Source organism: Ornithorhynchus anatinus, chromosome 3, assembly GCF_004115215.2.
Source record: "Ornithorhynchus anatinus isolate Pmale09 chromosome 3, mOrnAna1.pri.v4, whole genome shotgun sequence".
Taxonomy (NCBI): domain Eukaryota; kingdom Metazoa; phylum Chordata; class Mammalia; order Monotremata; family Ornithorhynchidae; genus Ornithorhynchus; species Ornithorhynchus anatinus.
In genome coordinates, this window is record NC_041730.1 from 63890735 (window position 1) to 63905953 (window position 15219).

The 15219-nt window shown below is 47.2% G+C and overlaps 1 protein-coding gene across 1 annotated transcript in view; it reads left to right on the forward strand.

The window, feature by feature from the left end:
* Positions 1 to 1605: 1605 nt before the first annotated feature.
* Positions 1606 to 15219, forward strand: part of CTIF (cap binding complex dependent translation initiation factor) — a 402154-nt gene continuing 388540 nt past the window's right edge. The window contains exon 1 of the mRNA XM_029059560.2: positions 1606 to 1881. The gene's annotated coding sequence lies outside the window, so the exon portion shown is untranslated. The remainder of the gene's footprint in view (positions 1882 to 15219) is intronic.

A 15219-nucleotide genomic window follows, 5' to 3' on the forward strand; every position in this document is an offset into this window, starting at 1 on the left:
TGGGAGTCATCCACAGAGAGGTGGTAGTTGAAGCTGTGGAATTCCTCAAGGGAGTGGGTGTAGATGGAGAATAGAAGGGAACCCAGAACTGAGCTTTGAGGAACTCTTTATTAAGGAAGAGGCAGAGGAAGAGCCAGTAAAAGAGACAGAGAAGAAGTAGCCAGAGAGGTAGGCAGAGAACCAGGAGAGGCAGTCAGAGAAAGCGACACGGTCTAGTGGATAAAGCACAGGCGGGGAACCAGAGGACCTGAGTTCTAATCCTGATTCTACCACTTGTCTGCTCTGTGACCTTGGCCAAGTCACTTCACTTCTCTGGGCCTCAGTTACCTCACCTGTCAGATGGGGATTTGAAACTGTGAGCCTCACGTGGGACAGGGACTGTGTCCAACCTGATTAACTTGTCTCCATCCCAGCGCTTAGTACAGCACCTCACCTGTCAAACGGGGATCGACACTGTGAGCCCCACGTGGGACAGGGACTGTGTCCAACCCGATTAGCTTGTCTCCACCCCAGCGCTTAGTACAGGGCTCAGTGGAAAGAGCATGGGCTTTGGAGTCAGAGGTCATAAGTTCGAATCCCAGCTCTGCCACTTGTCAGCTGTGTGACTGTGGGCAAGTCACTTCACTCCTCTGTGCCTCAGTTACCTCATCTGGAAAATGGAGATTAAGACTGTGAGCCCTACGTGGGACATCCTGATTCCCCTGTGTCTACCCCAGCGCTTAGCACAGTGCTCGGCACATAGTAAGCGCTTAACAAATACCAAGATTATTGTTATTATTATTATTACAGTGCCTCACCTCTCTAACGGGGATTGAAATTGTGAGCCCCACGTGGGACAGGGACTGTGTCCAACCCGATGAGCCTGTATCCACCCCAGCGCTTAGTACAGCTGTGCTCTGCACATAGTAAGCACTTAACAAATACCAACCTAAGCAGCATGGCTCAGTGGAAAGAGGACGGGCTTTGGAGTCAGAGATCATGGGTTCGAATCCAGGCTCTGCCACTCGTCAGCTGTGTGACTTTGGGCAAATCACTCAACTTCTCTGTGCTTCAGTTACCTCATCTGGAAAATGGGGATTAAGACTGTGAGCCCCCCGTGGGACAACCTGATTCCCTTGTGTCTACCCCAGCGCTTAGAACAGTGCTCTGCACATGTAAGCGCTTAACAAATACCAACATTATTATTACAGCTCATCACCTGTCTAATGAGGATTGACACTGTGAGCCCCACGCGGGACAGGGACTGTGTCCAACCCCATGAGCCTGTATCCACCCCAGCGCTTAGTACAGCTCATCACCTGTCAAACGGGGATTGATCCTGTGAGCCCCACGTGGGACAGGGACTGTGTCCAACCCGATTAGCTCGTCTCCACCCCAGCGCTTAGTACAGTGGCTGACCCGTGGTAAGCACTTAACAGACACCATCATTATTACTACAATTAACCCAGCACAGGGGAGGCTAGGGAACTGAGCTCCGCCCTTGCCCATTTTAGCTCCAAGCTCCTCCTTCCAGGGAAAGAAAGGAAAACTTCATTTCCCAGCAACCGTTGGGGCCTTTTTTCCCTTCCAGTTTTTGCACGTGTCCGGCGGGGAGGGAGGGATTGGGACGTCACATTCCTGCATTCCCTTTCCCTGTGTCAGAGCTGGGCTTGCTTTCCCTCCCTCCTTCTCTCTCTGTCTCCCCTCTCTCTCTCTTTTTTTTTTCCTCTTTCTCTCTGTCTTTTCCTTTCCCCCCAGCCTCTCCCCCTTCCCCACCGGCCAGCAGCAGCCTTGAGCAAGCCAGGCCCCATGAAACCGAAGCCTGGAATCTGATCTCCGGCGCCCCTCCCTCGTCCTCCTCTCCCCACCGACCCGAGCCGCAGTGTGGAGGGGGAAATCGAGGTAACGTCCCTGTTTATTAGTGCCATGCGTTAATTTTGCATCAGTGCCACATCCCCTTGGCCTTTGCAAATCTTGCATCCGGGGGGCGGGGGGACGTGCATGCGGGGAGATGCCCACCCCTGCGACCTTTGGGGGACCCCGGCATCCCTCGTCCTCCAGATCTGGGGGATCCCCCCGCCTCTCCCTAGGGGAAGGTCGCCCCCCCCCCCCCATCCTCCCGAGGGGCAGGGAGACCAGCAGGCTGGAGGGGAGCGTTCGCAGAAGGTTTGCACCGCGTTGTGACTGCTGTCATGCCTCGGCTCCCGCCCCGGAGAGGGGAGGGACCGGCCCCGGCGTGATGTGTCTCTTTCTCCGTCTCTTTGTTTTGAAGTCGCTTTTTTTTTGCTGCATTGAGGTGCAGGTGTGTTGCCAAATTGGCAGCTGATTTGGGCTCCCCCTCTGGGGAGGTGGGACCAGCCCCGGCTGGGGGTTATTTTTTGTGGGGGGGAAAAAGGGGGTGATGACTTCTCGATTCCGCCCCGGCTTGTAGGCCACATTGCAGAGTTTATTTTGCTTTCATTCCATGTGATTTTTTTCTTCCCCTCCCCCTCGTCTCCCGTTTCCTCTCCCTCCCCTCGGTCTCTTGCGGGTGCGTGTCTGGGGCCGGCCGTCGTCTAGACCATCGTCCATTCATTCGGTCGTATTTATTGAGCGCTTACTGGGGGCAGAGCGTTTGGGAGAGTACAATACAGCGGTAAAGAGTGACGGTCCCGGCCCACAACGATAAGCAGACACATTCCCTGCCCACAACGAGCTCTCAGTTTGTAGAGGGTGGGACAGAAATCAATACAAATAGACAGCAATATAAATAAATAAATCCCCCTCCCCGGTGAAAGACGGGGTGTGATTGCAATGTGCGAGAGGAGGATCACCGAATCCACTCGGGCTCCTTGACATCTCTGCACCCCAGTATCAATCATTTCTTTAATTGCATCATTGCGATCCCGTCCCTCGGATAAATGAGACAGGCCGAGCGGGCCCCCAGCGGAGAGGACACGTTCCCCGGGTAGGTTGTGTTGGGGGTTGTGTGTGTGTTTGTTTTTTTTCCCCCCTTTAGTAGGATGTTAGGCAAAGATGTGACTTGGTGGATCGCCATGACAACACGGCGGCTGCCTCTCCGGTATTGTGTTGGAGAGTTGCGGGGGGCGGGGGGGATGCTGAGAGGTGGGATTAGAAAAGAGGAGGAAGGGAAGAAGAGCTGGCTTTGCTGAGAGCTTTCAAAACCCCGTCAGGTAGGCTAGAGCCTTCGTGGTGATGGATGGGGCTAGTCCTTATTGAGTCTGCTTTCTTGGGCCCTGAGAGGTTGCATCCCCGTTGTGGTCCAGCCGGGCCTACCGTCTCTCCGCTTGGTTTGGCAGGGATTTTGCTGTCGAGGGCTTCTTTTTTCTGCGAGCGGGACGGTGCCGGGGGTTGTGCATATGGTTAGGCTTAATGGGCTCCCTCCAACCCCGATGAATGTTTACGTGCTAGTCTAATTGGGGATGGGGGGGTCTCTGGTGTCAAGGAGTAGGGGATGCAATTAGGGTTGTATTAAAATAGGAAAACAAATATGCGGAATCTCCTCAAATACATTAACGAGGGCCTAATTAGGGTTATGTTTACCCATGCATCCCTCCTTTAACCGGGTTTGCGTGTGTTTGGGTTGTTCTGGAAACACGCTTATGTATAATCTACACACTGGGTGTGCATTCACAGTATATAAGGAGTACATATGCCATATATTGAACTACGTATCTATAAGAATGAACTGCCATTCGAAATGGCACTAAGACCACGAACGAAGGTCAGGGTGAGGGTTGGGGTCTCTGTTTCACTGTCTCTCTTTCTCTCTGTCTCTCCCCCATCCCCCACACGCCTGCTGGCTCTCTCTCCAGGCAGAGAGAGACAGCTAATTCCTCCCATATATGACTTGACCCTTGCACCAACCCAGTGTAAAGTGGGGAGGTTGCTGGCAGTGCCAAGGGGTTATTTGGAGCCCTTCCCAGCTTCATTGCACTCTGGGGGTGCTTCCGTGCTCCTGATTGACAGAGGTGGGTGTGTGTTTTGGGGGGAAGGGGGAAGGGCGGCCCTGGTTTTTGGCCAAGGGTGGGAAAGGTGTCCTCGGGGACAAGCTGGGTGCGGCCGGACCGTCTTACCCTCTGTCTTCCCCTCCCTCCCTATATGCACACATACATACACACACACTTTCTCTCTTTCTCCCTCTCTCTTCTCCACTGCAGTCTCCAGATGGAAGAGCTGGCTCTGCTTCCCCTCCGGTGTCCGCGGCTGCAATGCCAGGGCTCCGGCAGGGATTAGCTTGGGGGAGGGTGCGTGGCAGCCGTTGTTGGCCTGGGCCACGGATGACCTGCCCCAGCTCCCAGCCGGGGAAGTGACACAGCAGCGGAGGAGCCGCCACCGCCCTGGGAAGGGAGGAGGGGAGGAGAAGTGAGCCAGATGCCCGGCCAGCCCCAGAGCCAGCTGCTTTCCTCTGCAGCCTTGGTCTGCACACCCCCAACCCCTACTCCAGCCTCCAGCCCAGGTTAGATAGATGGATCACTTAAGGTCTCAAGCCTTAAAATGTGTATATACATGTGTGCATAATAATAATAATGGTATTTAAGTGCTTACTCTGTGCCAGTCGCTGTTCTGAGCACTGGAGTGGAAACAAGCAAATCGGGTCGGACGCAGTCCCTGTCCCCCATAGGCCTCACGGTCTTAATCCCCATTTTACAGATGAGGGAACTGAGGCACAGAGAAGTAAAGTGACTTCCCCAAGGTCATACAACAGACAAGTGGCGGAGCTGGGATTAGAACCCATGCCCTTCCGATTCCCAGGCCCGTGCTCTATCCACTAGGCCAAGGTATCACTGCATCACTGGCTGATTGACTTGGAGATCTTGCTCAAGTCACTTCACCTCTCACTCTTTAGATTCTATCATTGCTCCAGATTCCCCTCTCTCTCCCCAGCAAGCCAATTGTTTCAGCAAGTATAGGCTTCCGGCAACGTGGGCTTTGGTGCCATGTTCCAGCATTCATTCATTCATTCAGTCATATGTGCAGAGCACTGTACTTAGCACTTGGGAAAGTACAATGCAACAATAGTTACAGACCCTGCTCACAACACCATGGTTTATATCTTACTATTGAGTTGCCTTTATATGATATACCCCATATATATGATGTGTAATAAGATGGTATTTGTTAAACGCTTACTAATATGCTTGGCTTGTGCATATATGTTACATATATAGGAGATGTAACAAATCATGGGTTAGGTTTTTTGCCTATGCAAGACTTAATTATATGCAGAAAATATATTATTCTATAGGAGATGTAATAAAGCATGGGTTATAGGAGTTTTGCCGGTGCAAGGCTTAATTATATGCAGAATTGCTTTGCTTTTGATATGTCACCCGTTAAGGAAAGAAGTGCGGCTCCAGTATAGATGTTGGATCAGGAAAATGGTTAGGTGTGGGGTTCAGTTCCCTGGTTTCCTCCCCAAGAAACTCTGTTCTCAACCCAACAATCAGTCAACATTCAGTGAGCCCTAGTGTGTGCAGAGGACTGCTCTTACTAATTGCTCGGGAGTAGAAATAAGTATACCTTATTCCATCCCTCAAGGAGTTTACAATTTATAGGGGAAATAGATGCATAATAGGAAGTAACAAATGTTTAAGGAAGTAATAGAATATAGGGTTCATACATGCTAGGGGCTGTGGTCTCTGAAGTGCTGGGTGGTACAGAAGGGCGAAGTGGCAGGTTTGGGAATATAGAGAAGCAGTGTGGCTCAGTGGAAAGAGCACTGGCTTGGGACTCCGAGGTCATGGTTCCAATCCCGCCCCCGCCACTTAGCTGTGTGACCTGGGGCAAGTCACTTAACTTCTCTATCCCTCAGTTACCTCATATGCAAAATGGAGATGAAGACTGTGAGCCCCATGTGGGACAACCTGATTACCTTCTACCCCCACCCCCCCAGAGCTTAGAACAGTGCTTGGCCCCTAGTAAGAGCTTAACAATTGCCATCATTATTATTAATGGGGGGAACCTCCTGGAGAAGATGTGATTGCAAGATTGGACTTTGAAAATGGAGAGAGCTGTGATCTATCAGCTATAAAAAGGAGGGGGTTCCAGGAAGGTGAGCAGACTTGTTCAAGAGGTTGCAGGTGGGAGGAGAGAGAACAAGGCCCAGTCAGGTTAAAAGGAGCAAATTGTTCAAGCTGAGGTGTAGTGGGAGAAGAGAATGGATAAGCAGGAGGGAGAGGGCTGATTGGGGGCTTTAAAGATAGTGGTCAGAAGTCCCTTCTTGATGCACAGACAATTGGGCAACCATTTGGAGTTTTTGAATAGTGGAGAGACGGGTGCAGATCAACACTTATAGAAATGGTTTGACCAGCAGAGTATATACAGGGAAAGTAGAGAGCCTGGAGACAGAGAGACTAGTGAGGAGGCTGATGTAGAAGGCAAGTTGGGAAGTGACAAGTTTTGGGGGTAGCCATTTGGATAGAGAGGAGCGGATGGATTCTAGAAATATTGAGGGAGACCTGTTAGCGTTTGACAACAGACCTGAATATGGGAGTTGAAAGAGAGGGAAGAGTCAAGGAGAATCAAAGGATACGGACCTGAGAGTCAGGGAGGATGGAGCTGGTGTCAGCTCTGATGGGAACGAGGATTTGGGGGGGAAAGATTAGGAGTTCGGTTTTGCCATATTGAACTTGCGGTGACATCACTTAAAGATGTCTTAAAGGCAGAAGGAATGTGAGATTACAGGATAGGAGAGAGAAGTCAGAGGTCCAGGCCAGAAAAGAAGAGTCATCTCTTCCTCCCCCAATCACTATTTCAGGAAGCTTTGCTCTTCCATCCTGAAATTAAATTATTTGATTCCTGACAGCATACCCAGAGGTCAGGAGTGTGTTACTGGTATCATTTTAAAATCAGTCAGTGGTGTTTATTGAGTGCTTACTGTGTGGAGAGCACTGTACTAATCACTTGGCCGGGATTGTCCCTATCAGTTGCCAAAATGTATATTCAAATTGCTTAGTACAGTGCTCTGCACATAGTAAGTGATCAATAAATACTTTTGAATGAAATGTATTTGTTGCATTCACAGTGGAACAACCTCAGGAGTAGGGGCGGTGAGGAGCAAAATATCTATTTCTGAGATTTGGAACTAGTGAAAGAAACTGAGGGATAAACCTCAGCATGTATGTTGGTTACGTGGGTTCTGCCAAATCTTGAAGGAATTCTGTATTCCCTACTGCGTCAACAGGGCTTTTCTACAATGTGTGGAGAAGGAGCACTGGAGCAAGGGGGTGGGAGTAGACCAGTCTGGCTTTTTTTCTAGACTTTATGGCTGAGTCACTTGGAGACCTTGGATAAGTCACGTCACTTAACCTCTCTCACTCTTTAGACTCCATCATTGCCCCAGATTCCCTTCCCTCTCCCCAGCAAGGCAATTGTTTTGGCAAGTGTAGCCTTCCGGCTATGTGGGCATTGATGTCAGGTTCCAGGATTGGTTTAACTCACTGTTGAGTTGCATGTTTGTTCGTTTTTTTTACTGTCCCAGGGTTGACAGATTCTGGTTGGTCACTGCATGCATGCTGCTCTCTTATGTACAAGTTATCCCAATTAGAAGCAGTGTGGCCTACTGGAATCTGGTTAGGTCTGGGTGTCAGAGGGCCCAAGTTCTGCAGTTTGGTTGCTGGGTGACTTTGGGCAAGTCACAGCTTTCCTGGGCCTAAGTTTCATCATCTGTAAAATAGTGATTCAATAACTGTTCTCCCTCCCACTTAGATTGTGAGCCCCACATGGGACAGGAATTGGGTCCAACCTGATGATCTTGTATCTACCCTAGCACTAAGTGGCACATCATTACAGTTTAGCAAATGCCACAATTATTACTATTATTACGCAATGTAAGTTCTTGTCTCCATACATGGGCCCATCCATCCGGGTTCCCGGACAGGTGAGCCCACCCTGCTGCCAGAGGTTCAGGACTGGAACTTGAACTTCTAGCCAGCGGGGAGCCATGAGAGCCAGGCTCTGGAAACAGGGTAAACCAGTCCCTCTGGACCAGAAGAGTCAGGCAGGAAGTGTCGGGATGTGAGCTTGCCTGGGTGAGAGCTGCAAGATTAGCATGAGGCCAGGTTGGGTCAGTGGTGTTTTCTAGCAGTCTCTTATCACTAAGGTTTTGGACCAGAGTCACCTTGTTACACCAGGGTCAGGATATTTATGCTGGTGGAGCAGTGGTCTGAACATTTTCCTGCAAAGTCCTTGCTCCCACCCCCATGTGACCACCCATGTCCTGAGGTGGGTGTACCAATGGCTAGTGCCCTTATTTACCCACCCTCAAGCACGGCTCTGCTGGTTGATCTGAAATCAATCAATCGATGGTATTTATTGAGCGCTTACTTTGGGCAGAGAACCGTTCTAAGCACTTGGGAAGGTACAATACAGCAGAATTAGCAGACTCATTCCCTGCCCACAACGAACTCACAATCTAGAGGGGGCGAGAGACATTTATATGAATAAGTAATTTATAATAATCTAAAGATATGTACATAGTGCTATGGGGTTGGAAGGCACTCAAAGATCCTTTCTCCCAGAGCCTCCGGGTCTTTATCACCATACCGTCTCACTGATTTTCAAACTGCTTCCTTCCTTGTAGTACATACATCTTGACAGACATCAAGTACACGCACATAAATCTGTCTTCCGATAGTGTGTCGTGTTGTATCCAGGCGGGAGTGCGCTGTGTGGGAAGACCATAGTTACAACAACATTCTTTCCAAAATATGTGATGGCAGCTCCGCGCAATGGGAAAAGTGACTGTAACAAGAGACGAATGGAAGTCTGCAAATAATAAGGCTTTAATATGCAGATTCTATGGGTAGCCCCTGCAATGCTCATGCATTTATGACCATGAGTTGGCTCTTTTTGAGTAGGAGCTTGGGGAAGATCGTGAAACAGACACAGAAACACAAACAGCTCCAGGCACCACGAGTAGCAAGTTTGTCAGCAATCATTATGTGGTTGGGACAGGTAGTCATCCATTGGGCTTCCAACCATGCTTACTTCCATGGGTAACCTTCCCCATCAGCCAAGTGGTATCATTTTTGAATATGAAGGACGACTATCGTGTGTCCGCCCCATGGCGGAACCCTGAAGAGGTTTACTCTATGGAATAAGTTGAAAGACAGTTCTGAATCTCGTTTTCCTATCTTGCTAGCAAATGGACATTTCCCCATCCCTATGTTGAACCAAAAAAAGTCACCAAGATTCTTTACTGTGACTGCCTAATCTAAGCATATCACAGGAAGTTTTCAAGAACCAGGGTGACTTGTTCTTGGAGAGTTTGGCACTCTTAAACTGGTTACTCAGCATGTACAAAGTATGAAGTATTTCTGTCGGGTATTCTGACATTTTGCTTTAGTGTGTTTTCTGTAGTACCATAAAGACAGCAGTCTATGAAAGTAAGACCTGTTGCTCAGTGCAACTTGTTTAAAGAGCATCTGCTTAGGTCACCTGAAAGATAATGAGCGTATCCCTCTATAATAAGCAGATTGTGACATCCCCCCTCGCCCCACCAAAAAATGCATCAGTGGTATTTACTGAACGGTTTCTGTGGGCACAGCACTGTACTGACTGCTTGGGGGTGTACAAAAGAATAGAGTTGATAGACATGATCCCTGTCTTCAAAAAGCTTACAAGGGGTGTGTCTATATGAATGCCCTTCCTCAGGACGAGTTGAAAACATACCAAAATGTTGTGTAGAAAAGATTCGTCTTTCTTTATCCTCATAGCTGATATGGTCTTGCTTAAAGTATGGTATCCCAATATCAAGATGGTCAGTTTAGGCTAGAGGCTTTGACTCATACTGACCTCCCTCTATTCAATTTTCTGGATATCTTGCAATATGCACAGTCATCTTGGAGCTAAGTTTGATTTAAGAAATAAAAGAACTGACCTGTTGGAGTATTCAAGCCTCTGTACATCATCTGAACATAGGGTATGCTAGACTGTTTTTTGTTTTGTTTTTTTAAAAAAATGCCATTTGAGTGCTTACTCTGTTCCAGGCATTGAACTAAGTGTTGGGGTAGATACAAGCTAATCAGGTTGGACACAGTCCATGCCCACCGTGGGGCTCACAGTATTAACTTCTGTTTTAAAGATGAGGTAACTGAGGCATATAATGCTTAAGTGGCTTGCCCAAGGTCACACAGCAGAGTGATGGATTGGTCCTCGGACTCCCAGGCCAATGCCTTTCCAATAGACCACGTTGCTTTTCTGTGTCTGACTGGATTATCTTGGCCTTTCTTCCAGCACTTAGCACAGTGTGTGGCTCATAGTAAACACATAAGTACCACAATCATTATTATTATTTATTACTGATCATAATGTAATGCATGCATTTACACTTGACCGCTGAGGAGGTTCAAAGTCTGTTTCAGGAAAAAGATTTCTGTTTTCTGCTCATATTTGCATAATTTTCAAACGGAAAAGAACTGACTCGAGGCCGGACTTAGGGTCTTATGGACTTATGATTCTTGAGGTGCCACACCAAGTCGTGGCAGTGAAGTTTTATTTAAGGTGAGACTCTTATCAGATAGTCAGATAGGACAGTGGCCTAGGCAGTCCAAACCTTTTCCATCTTATCCATTTGGTTCCGCATGGAAAATCCCTAAAAGGGGACAAAGCATCAATTACTACTTTTAAGGCTGCGCTGAATCGTTCTTTAGGTTCTGACAGGTTTGACTGTGAGCCTTCATGCTTCGGAGATGGACTATGGTTAGCTTCCGAGATGGACTATGGATAATCTGCTGGAGAAATCAGGAATGACACCTTAAAAACCTTGACCTTCTTCCAGGCAATCATTGTTTATTTGTTAAACCCCAGCACTCCCTTTAGGTATTCCCCTTCAATGGGGAAACAATGGTTTCTGCCTTGGGGATTTATATTCGAAGTTACACAGTGCACAGGAAACACAGTGAGGGTATATAGGTATATAGGTATATAGGTAAGAAGGTGGTTAAATGTAAAACGCGATAAGATCTTTGGCGTGCCCGTTTGTATGTTGGTGTGTATGTGATTATTGTAGGTAGGGCAGCTCTTATTAAAGGGTTTCATAGAAGAAATGAGTTTGGGGGAAGAAATTGAAAAGAGCTAAGACTGAAAGGTGGTTTTCGGTTCAGGCTGAAGGCACCTTCAAAGCCCTTCACAAGTCCCTTCTCAGCCTTAGGATTTCTCATGTCATTAGTACTTTGTCCAGTTAGGTCTCTGGGCCCCTGATGATGAGTTGCCCTTTATTTGTAGCTTTTCCTCTCCTTAATTTGACCACTAGCTTCTAAGGTTAGGTATGTTTAAACTCTGGTATTGTGGAATGGAGGTTCCTGAATGGTTTGGGATGTGGGGAGGGATCTTTTCTATCTTTTGGGGAAATCCAAACCATCTACCCCCAGGGAGTCATAAAAGTTAGTTCACAATATTGGGTGGTTTTCCAAGGTGGGAAGCTTGTGCCTTTTGAATTCTTCACATTGTTAAATGAGCCATCTTTCTGTGTTCGAATACATTCATAGTTGAATTTTTAACTTCAGGATGCTCAGCTAATCTTTCCATTATCTGCTCCCTAGAATGCCTATCTACCTATTTAATTCCACAACCCCTTATCTCCCCCACCCCCAAACAGCCGCAGTTGGTCAAGGAAAATTGCCTCAAGGCTCATCAGCTGACTGCACTGCAGGAACTCAATGCAACACAAATCAGTTTTGCTAGGCAGCACATAGGATCCCCATTCAGAAACTGCAATTCTGCACTCTCAGCTTTTCCTATCTATAGTATTCTTCCAAGTGCTTAGTGCAGTGCTCTGCACACAGTAGGCACTCAGAGAAATAGCTTGGCCTTGTGGATGGAGCCTGGGCCTGGGAGCCAGAAGGACTTGGGTTTCAATTCTGCCACTTGTCTGCTGGGTGACCTTGGGTAAGAGACAAACACTTCAGCACAGTCAGGAACAAGCCTAGTTGATCTTGTGATAGCTTTCCATGCCCAGACAGAATCTCTCCTCAGTTGCTTGAACTGTGAATCCCAAGGTCAGCTAAGGGGACACTTTTATTTTTAATGGCATTTAAGTACTTACTATGTGTTAGGCACTGTACAAAGTGTTGTGGTAGATATGGGCTGATCAGATTGGGTACAGTCCATGCCCCACAGGGGACTCATAGCCTTAATCCCCATTTTACAGATGTAGTATCTGAGACCCAGAGAAGTTAAGTGATTTGCCCAAGGTCACACTGCAGGCACGTGACAGAGATGGGATTAGAAACTAGATCCTCTTACTCCCAGGCCTGTGCTTTTTCCACTAGGTCATGCTGACATTCTCACACTTCACAGGAGGGTGGAGTAAGAAAGGTCAGTTCACTACAAGAGCGCATCTATGCTGGTTCAGGCCGGGCAGATGTGCCCGAAATGAGGCTTCAGGCCCAAGAGTTGCGTGCTTCCCCTGGCAGCTGATCACCTGATTTGGTGCTGCCTTACAGCCTATTGGGGATCTGAAAAGGTGGCCCCACTGGCATCATCTTCTTAATTCTTTCATCCTCTTTTCAGTACCACAGTCACTTTCATCATCATCATTTGAGATAAAGGCCTATTTAGGTTGGGAAACACATCAGGAGAGTGTTAGGCCTATGGACTAATGTTAGATCTGCCCACCAACCTAGGGAATAATGTTAGACCTACCCATCATTGCAAAATGACCTCAGGTTAAATAATAGCTTTAAGGAAGGAAATTCCTGAGAGCTGGTCCACTGCTACTCTAACCAGCATTCTGTTTTGGCCTCTCCCTTATTGATTCATTTTATGACTGTCACTACTGTTCTCTGGAACTCAAATTCCTATCTGGAACCTAACAGTTCTTCTCTTGGGGGAAATCTGTGTGAATTAGAGGATCTGAATCTCCTTGTACATGGCACCTCATGATCAGTATGTCCAAGCTGAACTCTGAATTGTTCCTCCCAAATCCTTTCCTCCATCTAACTTTCCCTTCACAGTTGAAAACCTTGCCACCCACCCCATATCTCCAGCCCATAGTCTTGGCATTATTCTTGACTCCTCCCTCTCCAACTCTCATATTCACTTTATTGGTAAATCCTGTCAGTTTTTCCTTCACAGTATTTCCAGGTTTCCCTGTTTCCATCCAGATAATAATAACGTTGGTATTTGTTAAGCGCTTACTATATGCAGAGCACTGTTCTAAGCGCTGGGGTAGATACAGGGTAATCAGGTTGTCCCACGTGAGGCTCACAGTTAATCCCCATTTTACAGATGAGGTAACTGAGGCACAGAGAAGCTAAGTGACTTGCCCTCAGTCACACAGCTGACAAGTGGCAGAGCTGGGAGTCAAACTCATTACCTCTGACTCTGAAGCCCAGGCTCTTTCCACTGAGCCACGCTGCTTCCCTTGATGGCTATCAGGCTGATCCACCAACTTGAGTACTGCATCAGTCTCTCTGCTGACGTTCCTGCCTCTAGTCTCACCCCTTTTATATTCCATATACTTTACTCTGCTGCAAGGATGATTTTTCTAAAATGTAATTTTGTAAACATCTCTACTTTTCAAAAGCGTCTAGAGGTTGCCCATTCATCTTCTGCATCAAGCAGAAACTCTTGAACATTGGCTTTAAGGTTCTCTGTCGGCTGTCTTCTTCCATCCATACTCTGCTCCCATTGCATGCCGGCTCACACTTTTTGTTCTCCTCAAACTAACCTACTCAGTTTGCCTCATTCTCATCTCTCCTGTCACCATCCTCTGCTCGCCATCCCTGCCTGGAATTCCTTCACCCTTCAGATTCGACAGACCACAACACTTTTCAGCTACAAAATTCTTCTGAAATCACATCACCTCCAGGAGGTCTTTTTGCGTTAATTGCTAACCCCCCCAGTTGCTACTTCAGCACTTCTCTGCTACCTATGAGTTGTTTGCTCACAATTTCCTGTAGCACTTACATACACACCTCCTATCCCCGACTACTTAAAGCACTAACTCATGTAACTAACAGCTTTTTCCTTCAAACTCATATTCATAAATTATTTCAGTGTCCTTCCCTCTCACTATACTGTTAACTCCTTTAAGGGCAACTAGTGGGTCTGCTAATTTTATTATACTTCTGCACTCAGAAGTGTGCTCTGCACACAATATAGACATTCAGTACACACTATTCCTCTCGTAGACTGTAAGCTCATCATGGGCAGGGAACGTCTGCCAACTCTCTTATGTTGTACTGTGATCTGCACATAGGATGTGCTCAATAAGTACCACCGATGATGATGGTTAATTGGTTGATACTCCTTTCCGTGAAACCGTGTCTGATTGGCTTCAAGCAGTAGAGATAGTGGAAAGGTTAGGTAATCCAGTCTGTCCTTATGTGATGTGGCGGTCCCTCAACTTTAGAGGAGAAATTTTTCCTTTCTGAAGCTGCACCAAGTCTACCAGATCTTGGGAGAGATCATTTAGGAAAGGAACTCAGGTACCTATTTACTTGTATGATCAGGGGCAGAGTTATTGCCTTTGGAAGAAGATGGCTACGAAAATGGGGCTTTGTAGATCGAGGCCATTATTCCTAATAAATTAGTGTTCAGAAATCAAGCGGCCTGTGGGATCCATGACTACGCTTCAGAATGGTAACCAGTAGAGCAAAGCATCTCAATTAATCCTGATGCCCCAAACCAATATTAAAATGAATAAATCAGTTTTGAGCCAGAGTCCCTTAGGTTACAGCTATTTATTTTAAAGCGGTCCATAAAAATAAACAAATAAGCGCCTGAGTGATGTACTTTACTCCCTCAACAGTAGATTTAACAAGTTCACAGATGATGTTGCTGTCTATCTTGAAAGGAGAACCAGAGTGGAGACGATCACATCTTCTCCAAAAGGTCTTCCCCAACCAAGTCCCCATTTCACCATTTCTCTCTCCCTTCTGTGTTGCCCTTGCACTTGGTACAAATCCAGCTAATTTATTTCCCCCACCCTCAGCCCAGCAGCACTTATATATTTATCTGTAATAATGTGGGCCGGGAGCATATCTCTGTCACTTCTGTTGACTGAACGAGTAAATAGGATTAGAGACTCTAGATCCATGATTGGCTGTTTCTAGGGATCTAGGAATCCAAGGAATCAGGAATTCCAAGTGTTCTGCTGCTAATAATAAATAATGATTGATCATGGTACTTGTTAAGCACTAACTATGGGCCAAGAGTACTGTTCTAAGCTCTAGATAGATTGAACTTAATCAGGTTGGACACTATCCCGATCCTACGTTTGGGCTCACGCTC